We start from the raw sequence: 21201 nt of genomic DNA on the forward strand, positions 1-21201 counted from the left end.
TTGTCAAGTGAAACCCAGCAACACTAGGGCTTGTAGGGTTTCTCTGATTTTTAGAATGGGAGGGTTTAAGTTTATTGTATGTCTACTTCTTCTGATTGATTTTTGTTCCTCCGTATTGATTGAATAGTAGCCCCTTGTTTTAACATATCACAATGGTCCCCTGCTCACCAGTAGTCCTACTGTGGATGTTAATCTAATTTGGTATGGCAAATTTAGCCATGCTCAGCATTCCATTGTGGCATATTTTTTTAGTCCTTGGAAGCCATCAAGAGCCTAGAGCCCTCTTTGTATAGCTAGTGTAAAATCACTTAGAGAAACTATGGTCAGTCCAACAAGGTCATCGCCATGGCAAATACAAGGCTAGGAAAGCAGAATTTGGATGTTGGTTATTCCCTCAGCATATCTTTGAAGTGGAGCCAAATTATAGCTCTGGTGGAAGGGGAAATTGCTTCCAAAGCTCTGCTGGAGAATGGAAATGTTGTTTATTTGGTACTTATGTCTGATGATGTTACTATATAGGGCTTCTGTATTCTCCACAACTGCTATTGAGCACAATCATTGGGCAAGAAGATCCTTGGATCAGTTGAGGCATATCACTGGGAAATTGAGGAAGATCACTCCACTAATAATGAAGGATATCGTTAAGGAATAAACACCGAGCAGCAAGAAGGGTAAACTCCTAAAAAGAAAACTAGCATGGAATCTCTTACTAAACAAGAAACCATGCAACCCACTGTTCTGTGAGAAACATAGTATTTATTTTTATTTATCCTTTCTCAATCCCATGCATGAGGATCAATTTTTGCTGCAAAGTGAATGTAATTGAGTAGCATCACTATTATTTCACTAATTTACTTGAATGTTATAATACAAGTTTAATGATAAAATCGTCATGTGGAATTTTTTGGCCTCTGTTTAACGAAATAAATTGATTGTGATTGACACCATCCACTGAGATGGGTAGTAAATTTTATTTCTTATCTACACATTTTTCATTTTCCAGCACCCATCAATTGGTATTAAAGCAAGAAGAACTTGCAGTGAGGTAAATCCAACAAAGAAGATTTTTTTCTCCCTCCTTTGTTGCAAACCTAACAATGGAGAGTCAGGGGAGAGAAGCAGCTCCAAGATGAGAATTGGCAATATGATGTCCAGAAGCCAGTTGCGAAAAGAGAAAAAACATGGTATGTGGAGGAGGGCACGTGAATTGGAGAAGCATATATTGAAGAAATGCAAACATTACAGAGATGTTGAGAACAATTACTACAACACTAAAACCATAGAAATAGCCCATTTGAAAAAAAGTATAGCCAAAGTAAATGATGGAAGTGAACATGAAGGGAAACAAGGAAGCTTGAGAGGAACCCTGAGAGAAGAATTAGAGGACTCTCTTTTCAAATAAAAATGTGATAGAAAACTTCAGGCTGCTAACTCTGTTGTTTATCTAGTGAAAGATCAGTTGTTTATATAGATAGTCCGGAAAGGCCCATCAATATATATATATATATATATATATATATATATATATATATATATATATATATATATATAGATATATATATATATATATATATATATATATATATATATATATATATATATATATATATATATATATATATATATATATACCATTGCGAGAGAGCTTAAAGACTAGAACTTAGAAGTTAGACATAAGAACTTCAGTTGGAGGGCTATGAATTTGGTTTGTTAATTTAGCAGCCTTCATCAGAAAATTTCTTCCACATAACATATCAGCACCACAGAAGGTGGAATAAAAAAAAAAGTAACCTGAGACATATGATGATCATTATTTGAAGGAACGATTATCTGCTAACACTATGGGATCATTAGTTATGGATCTAGTGATCAGTAGCAAATCTATGTTCTAACCAATTTTACAGCTCTCTTTCACTTTCTTGTTCTTATCCATAAGTTTGTGCACAACAACACCAAGGCACTTCTTCAGATTATTCACCAAGTATTAAGTGTTTTTTTGTATCGTCAAAAGAGCTCTTATGTCTTGTTCAAAGCATATACTTGACATACAATAATGTGAAGACAAGAAGTGCATCATGTTTTTTTGTCTGTACGGAACAACTACAGGTCTGGGAGGAAGATTTATAAAAAAAAAGCAGTGAAATTACTCACTATCCTTTGTAAAAATTAATCATCAATTTAGCAATTAGTTAGCTCCAATATAGTAAAGGCCATCAATTATACTCATGAAGAGATTATATTTCAAGGATGCTTATGGATAGTAAGACAATACACCTACATACCCTTATGTGTGGTCTATTGTCAAACAAAGATCTTACTAACAATGGATCATGTGATCAAGTGAAATAGTGATAATGTCAATGATGAAGCGAGTGATCAAGTAAAATATGAACTTAGATTGATATTCGATTATATGGTTGTGATCTTACTTCCCTCTTCTGCAGCTGATTGTTGAAAAATTCCACACAGATAAGTATTCCTAAATGTACATATTAATTGTATTGAATTATTACTAATTTTTTATGGTTTATTTCATGGTTGAATTAATTTTTAGGTTGCCATACCCTTCTATGTGGTTTATTGTCAAACAAAGATCTTACTAACAACGGATCATGTGATCAAGTGAAATAGTGATAATGTCAATGATGAAGCGAGTGGTCAAGCAAAATATGAATTGTGATTGATATTCGATTATATGGTTGTGATCTTACTTCCCTCTTCTGCAACTAATTGTTGAACAATTCCAGACAGATAAGTATTCCTAAATGTATATATGAATTGTATTGAATTATTACTAATTTTTTATGGTTTATTTCATGGTTGAATTAATTTTTGAGTTGCCTCTCTAACGGCTTGTGTTATCCGCATTTGTGATTTATGGATTCGTGAATAATGGAATGGTTGTGTGCATTTAGGTTGCATAAATCTATAGTTTCATGCCTGACAATAGTAAATAGTTAATAACAGAAACAATTCAATAGTAAATAGTTAATAACAGAAACAATTCAATTCAGTTATTTCGTAGATTTGTGTGAATTTGGGTTCAATTTTTCTGTGAATTATTAAATTCAGTTACTTCGTAAATTTTTGTATTTGGGTTCAGTTTTTGTGTGAATTTGGGTGGTAAACTGAAGTACCACATCCTCAAAGTGCACAAAAATTACATGCATAGACCGCTACCATGTAGCTATGTTTGACATGCAGGCCTAAAAATTTATAAGATTTATTTCCTATAAAATAGGAGAACTACTTTAAATAGAAAATTCTTGAATCTAACCAAAATGATTGTGTCAAGCTCTACCCACAACTAAAACCGACATGCACCTATAAATGGAACCAACATGATGGAATGTGGCACATACAAACCTAGGGGTTGAAATTCTCTTAATGCACATTAGACTTCCAATGATCCAAACAACATCTAAAGGCATTCACCAATTTTAAGATCTTTAGTAGGAAAACATTGACATATGTAGAGCTTCTAGCTTGGTGGGCCTCAGGGTTTGTTAGAAAGAGTGAGTAGATCACAGAGTTTGGCTTATTTCAGTCTTTACAAAAAACATATGTAATTTTTATTTATGAATCATATAAGTTTTAAAGTAAATTCTACTAATTTTCATAATTTAAGGGTGGTTTCACTGATCTAGAAATAGAGAATGAATAAAAGGAATAGGAGCTTATTGATGATGACATCACCACAGGGATTCTAGAGCATCATTTTTATTCCATTGGAGTCTAGTGAGGTGCGCAATATTCTCATAACAGCCCTGGTGACCACAATGTTAGACATTTTGAACATATAAGCCTCTCATTTGGGTCTTCTTCCTCTGCTTATTTATTATGATAAATGGCCTCCCAAATTCGTCAAATGCCAATGTGCATAGAGATTAAAGCATAAACTTAAAATCAAGGATGAAAAAAATAGTGAATTTTGAACTAGAGATATGAGGTGTGTGTACTCCTCCCTGTGTGGAAGAAGACTAAAAGTGGGGTGGAAATGCAGCGAGGTTAGAAATGAAACATACCTGGGCGCCATTAATGGACTAAAGATCCAATGGTGGGGTTCGATATCAATCTGCTACTGGTAAAACCTTAATTCACAACTCTCTTCAATCTCATTTTCCCTCCTGCCCTGTGAAAAGTGAAAATGTGCTACTCGTTTTCCCTTCGCCCTATGAAAAGTGAAAATATACTACTTGTTTTAATCTTGTTTTCCCTCCCGCCCTGTGAAAAGTGAAAATGTGCTACTCATTTTCCCTCCACCCTATGAAAAGTGAAAATATACTACTTGTTTTAGAACGTAAATGAAGATTGGATTTGGGAGGGATTTGTTACATCAAAATTAAGGTTGATTTTTTTCAAAAATGTTAAAATTTTCCTCCCTAAAAAACAATAAATACAATATTTATAGATTATAGAGTATTTGTGTAGGTGTAATGTATGTAAACAATTCTAAATATGGGCTTAGTTAAATAATAAGAGTAATAATAATAATAAAAGCCAAAGTATGGGGATGAGTGCAAAAATATAAATGTTGGCTCAATTAAAAATAAAAATAATAAAATTCAATTTGCTATATTTTGATTTTGTTATTAACTTGTCAATAGGTTTTGTTACAATACCATGAGCCAATACCATGGCTTATCAATACTTCAAGCCCAAAAACCATATCTTATTTCACGACAAAAATATTTTATAACAATATAATATTCTTAACCATGGATATTCACCCCCCACTTTACAGTGGATATTATTAACTTGTAAAAATTTGGCTTTGTTTTAATACCATGCACCAATAATATGGATTATCACTACCACATGCTCTAATAAAATAACTTATTTCACAATCAAAATATTTTATAGCAATATGAAAATATTCTTAACCATGGATATTCATTCTCACTTTACCATGGATATTCATTCTCACTTTACCATGGATATTATTAACTTGTAAATAGACTTTGTTACAATACCATGGGCCAATATTATGTCTTATCAATACCACATGCCAAAAAAATATAACTTATTTCAAAATCAAAATATTTTATAAGAATATGACAGGATTCCGAATCATGGATATTCACCTCCGCTTTGTCATTGATATTGTGAACTTGTGAATAGACTTTGTTACACTAGCATGGGCTAATACTATGGCTTATCAATACCACATGCCAAAAAAATCATATCTTATTTCACCATCTAAATATTTTATAACAATATGAAAATATTCTTAACCGTCAATATTCACCCCCACTTTACCATGGATATTATTAACTTGTAAATAGGCTTTGTTACAATACCATGGGCCAATACCATGGATTATCAATAACACATGCCCAAAAACCATAACTTATATCGCAATAAAAATATTTTAATTTAATTTAATTTTATAACATTTTTTATTTGAAGCTAATAGGAAAAGGGTTGTAATTAGTTTTGAGATATATATAAACCCTCTATCCTAGCGACTACTAAAATTATTCCCATATAAATTAAATTAAGGTTCTAATAAAATTAAAAATGAGAATACTTTTATATTTAAAGATGTGATATTTATCTAATACAAATATTAGTAAGAACCAACATAGATCTATCTTAACTAAGTATCCAAGTGATGATAGCAAGCAAAGTGAAGGGAAGAGAGGGGGAGGGAGATAGTGACAAACATGGAGGAGAGAGAGAGAGAGAGAGAGAGAGAGAGAGAGAGAGAGAGACAGAGTGATGAGGGGAGACAGAGTGATCCAAACTTAAACAGGAACGCAAAAATTTACAGAGATAACCATATACACAAAGATGCAGCGGAAATAATACTTCATTTCATTAATGGAAAATACTAAAATATGCTTAGAACCAGAAATGGAAATAAACCAGCTAGGGCAATGGCAGCTTATCTCTGAGAAGAGATGTGGTGGCTACATGCCTCTAAATTGTTCTGAATTGTGTTACAATGAGGCTCGAAGGCTTATTTATTGTTGAGAAACAATGAAAAACCCTTCACATTCCAAAACCTAACCCTAGAAGATGAAACGCCAAATTGTGGGCCCCGTTTTTGGGTAAGTTGGTACATCAACTTCTCGGGGTCGTGAATTGGTCATATTATCTCCATTTGACGTGCATGATATCTCGTTGGAAAGATATCTCCGAGGACTACGACGGAAAAGACAATTTTTTGTCAAAAAAATCGTTGGCGATAGATTTCCAAAAAAACGTCGTTTAAGGCCTTAAAATGGCTCCGGAAGTTTAGGACCCGAAAAACTGCTAAAAATAGTAAACTGCGCTATAATTAAGGAAACTGAAAAAACTGAAAGGGACAGTTGTGGGGGTCTAGATGAGATAGGTGGGTGGCCACCAACATCCACCTGGATCACAGAGAGAATGAGGTAGGAAGAGAGAGAGGGGAGAGAGAGAAGAAGAGAGGGGGGGAGAGAGATATGGAGTTGGAGGGCGAGAGAGAAGAAGAGAAGGGGGGAGAGAGATATGGGGTTGCAGGGGGAGAGAGAGGGAGGAAATAACTAAGGCATAGGGAGATATAAGTGGAGAGAGAGAGGGAGTGACAAGGGATAGATGGATAGAGAGAGAGGGAGGGAAGAGAGGAGGGAAGAGAGAGAGTAGGTGGGGATAAACATAGGGAGAGAAGGGAAAGATAGAGAGAGGGAGGCATAGAGATGGGGAGGGGGGAGAGAGAGAGTGATGGGGGGGGCAGAGGGAGGTGAGAGAGAAAGGGAGAGAGAGGACTAAGGGAGAGGAGAGAGAGATGAAGTTGGAGGGGGAGAGAGAGGGAAGGAAGAAGAAATACATAGAGGGAGAAAGGTAGAGAGAGAGAGGGAGTGACAAGGGAGTGATGAGGAGAGGAGAGATAGAGGGAAGAGAGAGAGGCAGAGAGGAAGAGGGAGGGAGAGAGATATAGATATGGAGAGAGAGTGTAGAGGGAAGAGAGAGAGGCAGAGAGGAAGAGGGAGGGAGAGAGATATAGATATGGAGAGAGAGTGTGTATGTTTGGGGGGTGAGATAGAGAGAGGGAATAATAAAGAGGCACATAGATACAAATATAGATATTATATAGTATTATATAACCAGCCTAGATCCATCTTAACCTGGATCTATCAAGTGCCAAAAAAGAGGTTTGCACATCAAGAGATTGGATCCCTCTCGAAGCTTGATATTATCCGGGTTAAGATGGATCTAGGATGGTTTAATAAGTTTGTAGTTGTATTTGACAAACTAACACCTTTTTTTATGGTTTTGTTTGAAAACATTTTTTCCATATTTGGTGTATTTATCATAATAATAATAATCTAATTTTAATCTTACCTTTTTTATGCAATGATTTTGTTTTTAGTTTATAGAGACAGACATGTTATACTTTTGGAATTTGAAGGAAACACATGCTCTTAACTTGGTTGTATTGAAAATATTTAAGTGTAAGAAAGAAAAATGCCCTCTTAACTTGGTTGTATTAAAAACATAAGTGTTCTTGTATACTAGGTGGGTGCAAACAAGAGAGAGTATATGGTAAGTGGATTAAATAGTTAAAAACAAGTGTTAGTTAAGGAGAAAGTTACAAAAATCTAACAAATAGGCTATATTGGGTTAGGATATTACTGTTTTGGGACATCTAAAGTTGAAGGTACATTTTATGGAGGTGTAGTCTAAGCCCTTGGGTGTAGGGCACATCTTATGGGTATCTTGGACTTTTGGTTGTGTTAGTGGTGTCAACTAGAGGTGGAGAGTCCAACCAATGAGTAGGCAAAGTTGTTCATTTACAAGGTTGGCATCAATCAAGTATTCTCCCTCTCTACCCAACTCTAAGATGAGGAGTGTGCATAATGGACTTATTATTGTAACAAATTGAAAATATTTGATTATCTTTAAGTTCAAGGGCTTGAAGTGGTTGCCTCAACCTTCAAATCTTTAAAGGAACTATGTGTTTTTCAATTAAACCCTTGTGGTCAAGGAGATGCAAAAGAGGAAGGCCTTATGGCTATTTTTAAGGGGTTGTAATGACCCTCGTCTTGTGGTAAGTATGTAGATATGATGCTAATGGTCCTAATCTTAGTACATTCACGTATATATTGTAAATATTTTCCTATCACCTTGCATTGTATAAATATGATAAATATTTTGTGGTTACCCTGATGTACATGTTGATGTTCCACTTGCATGATTATGGGAAACACTTCTTAGTTATCCTTGTGTACATGGGGAAGATCATAATTACTCTATGCCCACAAATATAATAGTGAATAGTGTCTAACTGAATCAAAACCCTAACCATTGACCCAATCTCCATTCTTGAGGCTTCAACTAATGGTCCTTCCTTAAGGTAACCACTTATAATTATTGATGGTACATTTTTCTAACTCAATGAACCTTGTATTAACTAGGGGGAGTTAGATGGAACCTCAATGACTTCAAGGTGAGCGTAATAACCAAAGTTCAACATATACCATAATAACCTATACATATTTCTTTATACCAGAGGCATGATACAAGTATAAGGAACTCTATCAATGGGGGGGTTAAATAGCATATAACTCGACTCATATAGTTGAAAGAGAAAATATAATTTGACCCAAGACCTAAGAAGAGACTCACAGACACTCACAGGCATAATATGTACATGCCTTGATGCAGTCAATGAGGGCGGGGAGATATTTTGCAACCTATTAGCACACATGAATGGACTTTTCTCCTCCCTCACACCTTATTGATTCTAGAACAGACCTAGGAAGAGGGCAAATGAAACATGGGGAGAAAATGGGAGGCAAAATGGCAGGAAAGGGAAAATCCAGTTAACTAAGCCCTAATTAACCAGAAGGATGGAGTGAGAAGTAGAAAGAGAAGAGAAATTGGGATAAGGAGAATAGGAAGCAAAAGAGAACAGTGAGAGGAGAGTAAGGGAGAAGGAACTGAGAGTGAACAAGATGAGGAGAGGGAAATCAAAGGCAAGGAAGTCACTGGGTAACTACTTGAAGGGTGTTGTTGCAAGGAGGGTGTCAAACTTGGACATTGTGGGGTTTGCACCACGAAGATAAAAAACTGAATTATGATGTCAGAGGTAAGCCTCCATCATGTTGTTGAACTGTACATTTGATATTTACTACATCAAACTACCACTTCTCTAGATCTAATTAACAATCGATTTCTCGGGTCTAGTGCAATGGGAAAATCACTACCATGAATCTCTTTAGAGAACTACAATTTCCCAAAGATCTTATGGTCATATAATTGTTGGTTAGTTTTACAATCCAAGATTCAAGAACCTTACCGTCATGCTTGTGGTTTAGCCACCTTCCAACTAATGCGACAAAAACATTTAGTAGTATTTTCACATTGAACACTATACAATAAACTTAACCCTAATATCTTAGTGAAGAACAAGTAACTAGCTAGACTCTGGAAGGGTTTTTGGATTAACTATTAGTGAAACTCATTGTAGTTAGGTGTGCCAATGCGTGATGAGTGTTAGCGAGTGCTAGGGAAACATGAGGGAGAACTAGGTCAAAATGCGTGGAAATAAATGAATAAGAGTGTGTGATAGGGAGTGTCAATTAGTTCCAGGTGTGGTAAGAGGGGACTGACATGGAATGCTAAGCAAAGTTAAATCTTTCTAGCATGCTAGAGCGACATGCAGCCAATATGTGCTAGGTGCCAAGGTGTGGCAGATAGTTCTAGGAAGTGTTAGGGAGCATTAGGGAAACACAAGGGAACACTAGGTGAAAATAATGCATGCAAATGAATGATTAAGAGTTTGTGACAAGAAGTGTTAGTGATTTCAAGGTGTGCTAAGGAGGGAGTGACAAGGTATGCTAGGCAATGCTATGGAATTCTAGAGGCCAGGCAAACATGCCAATATGTGCTAGGTGGTAAGGTGTGCCAATGCATGCCAGGGAGAGTTAAGGAGTTTTAGGGAAAACAAGGGAGCACTAGTTTCAAATGCATGGAAATGAATCAATAAGAGTGCATGATGGGGATTGTCAGAAAATTCTAGGTGTGTGAAGGAGGGACTGACAACGTATGCTAGGTAGTTCTGAGGAATGTTAGAGTGCCATGGTGACATGCCAACATGTGCCAAGTCCTAGGGTGTTCCAATGTGTGTCAGGGAGTGCCACGAGAACAAAACGGAGAACTAGTTCAAAATGCATGGAAATGAATGGATAAGACTGTGTAATAGGGAGTGTCAACAAGTTCCAATTGTGTTAAGGAGGGAGTGACAAGGTTATATGCTAAGAAATGCCAAGGCATGCTAGAGTGTTAGGGCATGTTAGGGAGTGGTAGGGTCTATTAGGGAGTGACAAATCATGCCAGGGAATTGCGCAATTTTCCCCAGTAGGGCTGCTCAGCCCAGAATTTGGGAAAATCTGGGCAGCAGTCAGCTACTCTGCCTAGAAATTGCACAAACCTCCTTGGCACTTAGCCTAGCTCCCAACCATAAATGTGCATTTTTCCCAAGAAGTTGAGAAACTGCATGCATGAGCAGTCCGATTGACCAATTCCACCTGGGACCAAGGAAACTTGACTTGTATGCATGCATGACATTGCTCTTCCTGGAATAGCAAGAGGCAACATGCAAAGGGAATCCCATGATTCAGGGAGCTATTTTTAGCAGCCAGGGGTTACATGAAAAGTTGTTTTAGAAACTTCCCTTCAAGTTTTTCTCTTTCCTAAATTTGTGGCATGCACATCATGAGACCAAAATTATTTATTTAACGCATCAGAGCTCATTCATTCACATCGATCTTAGAGCTCTGACATCCCACAGCACATCCAGGACTCTTCGACACATCTGACTCATCTATTCACGGGTAAGTGGCTTCAGCTTGTCTTTTTCAACATTTCTGTCGCTTTTTGTGTATTCTCTTGTGTGATTGTTGTTTTCTTGATTTCGTTGAACTCTTGTTGTCGTTTACATGTATACTAGCTTGTCCTAGCTCAGTTTCAGTTTTCGTTGTTATCTCACTGTTGTCGCATGCATGAAACTATTTTGCACTAACATTCGCCGAACCGGTGAATCACCTCACCCACATGCATGTTGATCTGTTTGCTAAATCTTTCATTTATGGTTTGCATGTATTTTCAATCAATTTTGCTATCAATTAGTGTCACCATGCATTCACTATCTTATTTGCTTTCAGTTGCCCATCGGCGAGTCGGGCCAACCTTGGTCTGGACTCTGCCTTCACTAAGGCTGCAATGCACAATTATAGGAAGGAAGGCTCTGCCTTCCTCTCCAAAAATGTGCATTTCTACCTAGCACTGGCCTCCAAGACTATTTTGCGCATTTCTGGACGATAGTGACTGCTGGCCTAGGAAATTGCGCAATGCATTCCCTGGGCTAGCAGTCCTTCCCAGCTGGAATTGCACATTGCACAATCCCAACAGTGAGCATCTAGTATGGATTGTGCATTTCGCAGATCCAGTAGCCAGTCCTACCTCCCAGATAGCCTAGACTAACTTTTACGTAGTTTTGGTAGCCAGTCACCCTGCCTCCCAAAAGAAATTGTGCAATCTTGCTCATCAGTTTCCCATGTATTTGTTGTCTCATTCCACAAATTTGCTTTGTTTTCATTGACATATTTCTTGCCATGCATGTTTCTTGTTTCTAGATCTTTCACATGTTCATCTGTCTTAATGGTTTCCAAGAGAACAGGATCACAGGACACTGATGGAATTGCAGCTGGAGCAGCAGTTGAGCAGGTGTCCTCCAGTCTCCCAATCTATGAAGATACAAAGCTATATACACAAGTGGTAATAGGTCAATGAAACATTCGTAGCCACTTTTTGGGAAGACCTCAAAGACCTTCAGGTGTATGTGAAAATTTATAGGTCTAGCTTGTATAGGATTGCATGCAAATACCCCGCATTCCCATGTGTGGACATGATACACTGGATCATCTCTCACACTGATCCTGAGATGATGATCTTGAGCAGTGTTAGTGGGATGAAGCTTGCAACCCTATGGGAATGAGATTACGATGAGATGTATCAGATGGCAGAGCTTGTGACTGTCATGAATCCTCCATTCTTCTTGCCCAACAACAGAGCTAACTCCAGAGAGATTCTAAAGGATTGGGTAAAGGATCCAGCTCGATTCAGGATGACACCCAACCAGATCTACAAGATTAGCATACTAAGGAAGGTGTACCAATACTTGGTCATATTCGCATGTTGACTATGTGGCCAAGCAAGCACTGAAACCTTTACACAGAGTTGGGTGATCCCACTGGACCAACTAGCTAGAGAAGGAAAACCATGTAACTAGTCTGCATACTGCCTCATCAGCTGAAGGAGCAAGTCACGAAGGCTCAACAGTCACCCAAAGGTATGCATGCAGAGATTTACAATCCACCTACATCCTAGATGCAGTTTTTTCCCAACATGAGTTCCCGAGCTTGGAGTGGGCATGGTCAATGGTGGAGACTGTTGTGAACACATATTTCAAGTTCTTGCTCGAATGCAGCTTCAGAGGAATAACCACACGACTATCTAACCAATTTTTCACCCCAGTGTACAAGATGATATTCGAACAGGATACACCCTGCATGTCAAAGGAAGAAATGGAGGCATTGTTAGGCATTGCAAATTGGTATGCCTCACCGTCTGGCACTTTCATCCAAATGTTCAGTGCGGAGAAGCCTCCGCATGTTCTGCCCAAGTTTTCCTTGGACGTAATTGTCATGAAGGAAGTAGCATATCACATCTCAACAGGATTGACAACTAGATTGTAGCGGAAGAAGAAGGTACCTTGGCCCGTTCTTCCATTGTGGATTGGGTTATATGAGATCCGAAGTATCAAGCAAGCAGATGTCAAAGAAGAATAGATGAAGAAGTACCCATTTGACCTCCAAAGATTCAATCTGTATGATCCACATTTCATTGTGAAGGATCGTTGCACGAGAGTTCAGTTCAAGTGGATCCATGGGGCATTTCATTGGGCCGAGGAGGAATCATGGAGTTATTGCCACAATTCCTCCATACCTAATGAATAGGTCGACTTCGCTGTGGAGTGGTTAGTGAAGAAACATGAAGCAGCATCACTGAGAGCACCAACTATAGCAGTAGTAGCAACAGCAGCAGCAGAGGAAGTAGAGCCAAGCATACCTGTGCGCGAAAAAGGGAAGAGAAAGATTGTCGATCGCATGGAGGAGGAGAAAAGCTGCAATTTTTGAGCAAATCCACTTATAGAACAAGAAGCTATGGATATTCAGGCAAAGAGGTGGTAGTGCAACAAGTGAATCGCGTGAAGGTAGAGGGATAAGAAGAGAGTGGAAGAAGTAGAGGAGGAGTTGCATGAGCTAAGCGAGCAAGTCTAAAAAGAACAAGAGTTGCGCAAACAAGAGAGGGAAGCACAGAAGTAGCAGATACAAAAAGGGGCACAAGATATGTCGATAGATGAAGCAACTCCCGTAAAAGTAGTTGATTCATCTAAACAACTGACATCAAGCGAATAGGGTGAACCATTGCAGGAGTGATAATTCTCTCATGAGATAGAACAATAACTTCAACAATTGGATGTTGACATGGAGCAGCAGGAGTTGGAATAGGACACCAACCTCATGCCTCACCACAAAGAGGTCGACTCACCCACTTCAATGCATCCAAATGATCAGCAACTCTTGAATGACCAAGGAGGCACTAAGATTCTTGGTGGTGAACCGAAAGAAGAGATGCACAATATCAATTTTGATGAATCTCATTATAGAGTTGTGTAGTCTCAGGGAGTACCAACTCTGGAGGATCAAACATCTCGTGTGAAAGTTGAGGAGAGAGTGAACGTGACTGATGTGCACAAGCATCTAGTTTCCTTGGCCAATGCAACCAGAGTGTATGCCAACGCCACTGGCTCAAGTGTTCACTTTCTGATAGCTGAGAATGAGCGAATGGCGAAGCAACTATAGGTGGCCAAGCAAGGAGGAGACTTGGTGACAATGTCTGCCTAAGCTGAGCTGAAGAAGAAAATATTAGGTGAAGTATTATCCCTTGTCACAATTATGCAAGCATTGTACACCAAGTTTGGTACCATGCACAAGGCAGTCATCCATCTCAATGGATGGTAGCAGCGATGTGTTAGAAGAGCATGCATCTTCACGAATGTGCATACCACTATTGATAACATGCAAACATGGATGATGAAGTACAAGGGAGCCTTACTTCACTTGCCAAAGATGATGAAGGCCAATGCGGTTGAGCTGCAAGCACATATTCGGAGTCAGATCTGTAACTATGAGGACCTCTTGCAACTCATCACTAGCATATAGGCTTCCCATACACGAGTATTCAAGAGCATGGATGTTGTGGTGCACACACATGTGATCCCATCACTTGGGATTCTCACCAAGGTGAAGACCAATAAGCATTTTCGGCTAGAGCTTGACTCATACTTTGACAAGTTGATGCACATCGCCACCATCCCAGACTTGCCTATTAGTGCAAACATCATGCACAAGTATGTTGCTGGTCCAGCCACATTGAAGACAATGATGCGCATGATTTCAGATGAGTTGATAAACATAGGAGCCTAAGCAGTATACCCAGATGCTATGGAGGAAAGTTTTAGGTTTCAGAAAGATGTCATAGAAGAACACGCAGACACTATCAAGGACTACAGATCTTGGCATCAATATGTTACTGTTGATCAGCATGAGGATGTCGAGCAGTTGGACTTCTATAGTTGTCTAAGTCAGAGTGATGTCTAGTTTGGCTTGCTCAAGCCATTTTTGTTCACATGGGTACATGTGCATTGTAATGTTAAGTCATGTCAAGTGTAAGTCAAGTGTCAATAGTGGATGTAATAATCATAGAGTAGGTGAAGAGTCATGAGGGTAGTTGAATGGTCATAAAGGGGAATGTCAAGGGTCACCCCACCCTTTGCTATAAATAGTCCCTCATAACTCATTGTATAGGCTTTTGGTCAGCCAAGCTTCTGATAAGACTATCTTGGAAAGAGATTGGATAGTATTGTAATGTGCCTTGGCTTCTCCACTGCACAAATCTAGTTCATCTCTTTGGAGGAGCACGGGGATGTGGTTGTAACATTCCAGTATTGGGGCTAGCAGGTTTACATGGATGTATTGTATGATTGGAACTTACACTTCTTTGTATAATAAGAGCCAGCACATTTTCATGCATATGTTGTTATTGTAGTTGGAGTGTTTCGGTTGTTGTAGCAAATTATGTCGTTTAACTTATGTAGTTGTGTATGAACTACTTTGTATGCAATTATATGAATCTTGTTTAAGATTTGTTGTTGGTTTAACCATCACTTTGGATTGTTGGCTGACCTACTTTCCAACTTGTGATGCATCTTTGCTCGTGTGTTCCCTTCCCAACTAAGTACTATTATAGGTTGCCAAGGGGTGCACTCATTCCAGCCCACCTATGTTAGAACCTCTCATACACCTTCCTTGAATCACTGCAGCGGTCACACCCTTTCTACTGACAGAGTTACCTTACTTGTCTTTATGCGACATCGCACTTAAGGCATTGCTTTATGACCCACTGCTGGGAATCCTACACCAAACAGTCTGAGGTCTAATTGTGACTTCTTACCGAGGAGATCCCCTTGACATGTTGGCGGGTCCAGCACCATCAACAGATTCCTTTGTCGAAAACTAAGTAGAAAATCCTCCATGGCACATAGTTGCATCCCTTCTTTGATAGGAGATCTACCACTTGATTATACTCTCTATAGACATGATTAGAGGCCAGTCTTTGAAAGGTATTCATCAAATATCTTATGCATTGCATCCAAAAAGTAAGGGAAGGTGGTCCAAATTTTGTTCTCAATTGTACCCAATCTAGGATCATCTTGGAATCTCCAAACACATGTAAATCTTAAATTGCAAGCCAGTTAGCAAAAAGAAGAACCCCCAAGAGTATGATTAGCTCAACTCTATTATTTGACCTTGTGCCACTATACCAAGTGAAATGGAAGGTATTGTCTGGCTGCAAAACCGAATGTGTCCCACTTCCACAAACCCCGTTGGTGGATGCTCCATAAAAAATAAAAAATAAAAAATAAAAAAATAAAGTATGACCATAGCTCCCCGAGTCGAAAATGTCTTCTAGGCTGTTCCTCCTTCATTAGCCATATCTCCATAAAATATGCAAAGATCTTTAAATAGTCGTCTCTAGTACCTGGTTATGTTTTTTCAAAAATATTCTCATTCCTTATTCTCCATATGCCCCACAAAATATAGAAAGACAAGGAACGATATGTATTGAAACCTTCAAACCATTGAGTGAGACATCTCTAAATCGAAACCATGTTCTAGATTACATGTATTTTAAGTGTCTGAAGAACCCCACTCCATACCGAGATCGCAAAAGGACATATTACAAATAGATGTTCCATGTCTTCTAAATCTTCTTCGCTTAAAGAGCATCTTCCAAGATTATGAAAGCCCCTTTTATGGATATTATCCCAAGTTAAAATATTATTGTGGACCACCAGCCACATACAACATTTTAATTTGAGAGGTATATCCCATCTCCACGTGTTATGAAACCAAAAATCATTATCATTCAAGCCATGTCCATGAGAAATATGTTTATAGATCTCTTTAACCGAGATCTGCTCATTATGCATAACACCTTCCCATTTTAGCTTTTATTTCTTCTCAGTGAGTTTTAAACCTGCTAGACTTAACTATGTGGTGAAACGTGCCCATTCTACAAATAGATCCTCTAGAAATACAAGTTCAAATGAATTAAGCCAATAACTTGTAACATAAGAAGATCCTCAATCACAAGAGATTTAATTCATAAAGTAAAGCCTTTTCTTATGTAAATGCTCAAGGATACGAATAGAAAGAGTATGTAGTCCCTCCACTCCTTTGATATCATCTAGTCCTATTGCTATCATATTCCCCCTTCCAACCTCCCATCTCAGATTTCGTAGTAGCCAATATTTGTTTCTCATCATGCTTCTCCATATATAAGATGCCAACTTATTCTTTGGAGACGCCTCTTTAATCCATTCCTTAAGCTATCTATTTTTTAGATATTTCTCTTTAATAACCTATTACCAAATACCTTTTCCCTAGAGATTTTTCCATAATTTATTGACAATTAAAGCCTTACTAAATCATTATGTGTCCTTTATACCCCACCCTCAATCCTTCTCATGTCTCGCAAGCACCTCTAAATAGACCAAAAGTATCTTATTTGTGGATTTAGGCCTAGCCCAAAGGCACCTAGCTATAATAGCACCAATTCTTTTGGTCTAAAGATACTGGGGGTGGGGGGAGATACTGAGGTTTGAGCCCTCTAATTGTCATGAAATTCTTTCAAGATGTCAATTTTTTAGGGTTTTGTCAAAGAGTGCAGGAAGTAGGTTACCATGAGCATCTCACAGGTATATTTTCCCTCACCTTGAAGGAAGAAAAGATCACCATTGCAGGGACTGATTTCATGTTTTCAGTGGATTCCATCTCTCAAGCTACAGGCATACCAAACCATGGTGAAAACTAGTTCAAAGGCATGAACCTAGACCTAGAAGAGTACAAACCCTACTTGAAATCACAATACAGAGGAGCTCACTCACATGTTTTCCCATTCAGATACTTATTGGAGAGATATGCACCATTGATGAAGGTTGTCATGAAGTTATTCACATGTGAGGGAAGATTTTCTAGGCTATATCAATACCACATAAGACTTCTCATGCACTTTACAGCTCCCAAGTCTCTAAATTTTTCCAGCTACTTGTATAAGAGCCTAACCAAAATGTATGAAAGGGTGCAATTGAAAGGAAAAATGCATTATCCTAGCCTCTTTCACCATAGCCTGATAAAGGTTATAGTACTCCATCAATTGAAAGAGAAGAACGTGACATGGGACACCTTTATTGAGGTAGCCTTGAAAACGTATATAACCACTTCACCAAGCCAGTACCAAACCATGTTAGTACAACCCATGGAGGTGGGGTCATCAACCCAACATGATGAGCCTAAATTTTCCAAAACCTACCTGAGCCGATCTATCCAGCCTAAAATCCTTTACATTCCAGTCATCTCTTGGCTATGATTTCATAGAGAGAGCCTTCTCTGGTTTGGTAGGGCTAGCTACCAAACTAAAAGCTTGGTATGTGGTTACCTCCATCGACCTCCTCATCAGCCTAGGACATTGTTAAGGATAACAGAAGGCATGACAACTGGGGAGTGTTGAGGTGTCCTATTGAATGTAAGGTTCCCAAGTCATGGAAAAATGTAATGTTAGTTGTAAGGTCATGACTGCCAAGGTGTGTTAGGGAATGCTAGGGCATGCTAACATGTGCCAGATAGTATGAAGACATGTCAAACAAGATAATATGTGCCAAGTGCTAAGGCATGCCAAGATGTACAAGGGTGTGACAATGCATGTCAGGGACTGTCAAGGAAACAGAAGGGAGGAACAAGTTAAACTACAAGGAAATGAGCACATAATAGGGTTAATAAGTCATCAATTTACCTTTTCCATGAAGAGCATGCTAGGCACACCAACACTAGGTGCCAATAGGTGCCAAGTGCCAAGTGTCAATGCATTCTAAGTGCCAAATATTCCTCTATTTCTTCTCATCTATTTTCCAATACTTGATCTCAAATATATTTAATATTAAACCATGCCAAAGCATACCAAGTCATCTCAATGCATGCCAGCCATGCTTATAAGACTTGCCAAGTGCAAATATCTTCTAAGTTCCAATGTGCATTAAGGAGTGTGATGCATGCTATGAAGTGGAAGAGAATATCAAAGAGTTCTAAGGTGTGCTAGAGAGTGCCAATGCATGATGAGGAGTGTTAGGGAGTACTAGGAAAACACAAGGGAGCACTAGGTCAAAATGCATGGAAGTGAATGAATATGAGGGTGTGTCGGGTGTGTTATGAGTGCTAGTTTTCATGCCAAGGAGGGAGTGACAAGGTATGCTAAGCATGGCTAAGGCATGCCAGGGAATATCAGGGAATGTTAGGAAGTGCTAGAGTGTGCTAGGTAGTTCCGGGGTGTGCTAACATGTGCCAAATAATGTTGAGGCATGCCAGGTGCTAAGACATGCTAGGATGTGTAGGGTGCCAGAATATGCCAGAGTATGCCAATATGCGTCAAGGAGTTTCAAGGAATAACCAAGATAAAATTCAAGGAAATGAACACATATGAGGGTTAATAAGTCGAGACTTTATCTTTTTCAAAAGGGGCATGCTAGGAACACTAATAATATGTTCCAATACATTCCAAGTACCAATGTGTGCCAAGTGCTAATGTTTGTCAATGCAATATTATGCCAAGGTGTTCCAATGAATGTTAGGGACTACAAGGCATGCCAACACATGATAGGGCAGTTCTATGCTATGCTAGGGAATGCCAACATGTGCTTAGGTGTCCTACTCATGGCAAGATGTTCTAGGTAAAAAGATGTTCCAAGTACAAAGATGTTCCAGGACATGCAAGCTGCCAAGGAATGTTAGTGTACTATTCCAAAGCATGTTAAGGTGTGCCATGAGTGTTGAAGAGTGCTAGGTATCTCTCATTGATAGAATTGACAGAGCTTAATTATGTATTAAATAATATATTTCCTACACACACTGGTGGAACTTTATTTAAAGGAAATTTGCTTGATAATAAACCTAATAGAGATGAATCATGTGTTGACTCATGGGAAAAATATATTCTTATGACTTGAGGGAAATGATACACACTAATTACTTCTTAACAAACTCACTGACTACTATAACCACTATGACCTTGTACACATAATGAAAATTACTCCACAACAATGGTCTTAAATAGTTATATTGTGACAAAACATATAGTAATAGGTACATAGCATCATCAAAAACTCATTCGAATGATCAATGATGATGAACATTTTTTTACCGTCACCAAAAGTAACTAAAAGAGCATTGGTGAGGGTCAATAAAAGATCGTCACTAGAAGTGTCACAAAAGAGAGAATTAGTGATGGGCCTTTAACGACCCTCACCAAAAGTGTCACCAAAGAAAGAATTAGTGACGGGCCTTTAATGACCCTCACCAAAAGTGTCATTGAAAATGGATTTAGTGACACACCTTAAAGGACCATCACTATATACACTTACAACAACAATTTTTTAAAGACAACCACCATATGTAAATAGAGAGGGCGAGGACGAACAATTTACAGTAAATAGATATTCAAAGTTTCCATTTATTCCAAATCCTAATGATTATGAGAGCACCTATTACACAAGGGAGGATGAATAATTTCCATTAAATAGAAATTCAAAGTTTCAACTTATTCCTAATCCCAAGGATTATGAGACCACCATTGATGGGGGGGATGAAGAATTTCGTGCAAATGATAATTTGACTATGAATAGAGAGTCATATTTTCCACTTAGTCATAATCCTAAGGATTATGTGAGCACTAATTATGAAGGGGACGATTAAGAGTTTCTTGCAAATGATAATTTTAGAGGCACATATGTGAATAATGCATTTTCTCTATGTGAGTGTTTCAAAGGTAGTCATGGTGATGACGAATTGAATCCTCGAAGGGAGGTTTTCAAAAGTAGGGATGTAGATGGTGAAGAAATTTGTTTGAGTTAGGATTTCAAAAGCACAGATGTTGGTAGTGAAGAATTTCTTTCGTGAGGATGGTAATGAATATTTTCCAAGCAATGATGGTGATGAATTTCTAACTATGTTCGTCATTATGATATTCCTCCTAATAATGATGAAAATGCTTCTACAGAGAATAATGAAATGAGGGAGACATTGCAAGCAAATATTGTATCTGGGAGTAGGAGTAGGCATTTTTCATATCAATCTAAAATATTCCAGTTATACAAGGGTTAGGACATAATATCTCATAAGTAGAAGTTTTATCGACAATCTGATTTTAAGTGAATGTTGTCGAAATAATTGCTTGAAACATATGGATTTCAAGTTTGATTTGGAGCAAAGGAAGAAATATTTTTCAATGAATAAAAGGATGCAAAATTAATTTTTAGTGGGCTGCATGAAATATACGCTGGAAAGTTATGATTATCATATTGGGAATGTATTGATCTGTAGAATGGCTTTCAAAATGTTGCATTCAATTGGTAATTTTTGTTTGTCAAGAATCCAAGAAAGATTGGAAAAAGACCCTAAATATCATTCAGAAGTATGTTATAAAAGAGAGGTTGGACCATCAGTGATTACTGCAATGTCATGGATGAAAGGCTTCTTTTCAAAGCATGGGGAG

The 21201-nt window shown here is 38.2% G+C and overlaps 1 pseudogene; it reads left to right on the forward strand.

Annotated features, from left to right (window-relative positions):
• The first annotated feature begins 345 nt into the window (after positions 1-345).
• Positions 346-21201, forward strand: part of LOC149180646 (uncharacterized) — a 31847-nt pseudogene continuing 10991 nt past the window's right edge.

Source organism: Pinus tabuliformis, chromosome 3_2, assembly GCF_031772625.1.
Source record: "Pinus tabuliformis cultivar Carrire ecotype Pingquan chromosome 3_2, CPIR1, whole genome shotgun sequence".
NCBI classification, from domain to species: Eukaryota; Viridiplantae; Streptophyta; class Pinopsida; order Pinales; family Pinaceae; genus Pinus; species Pinus tabuliformis.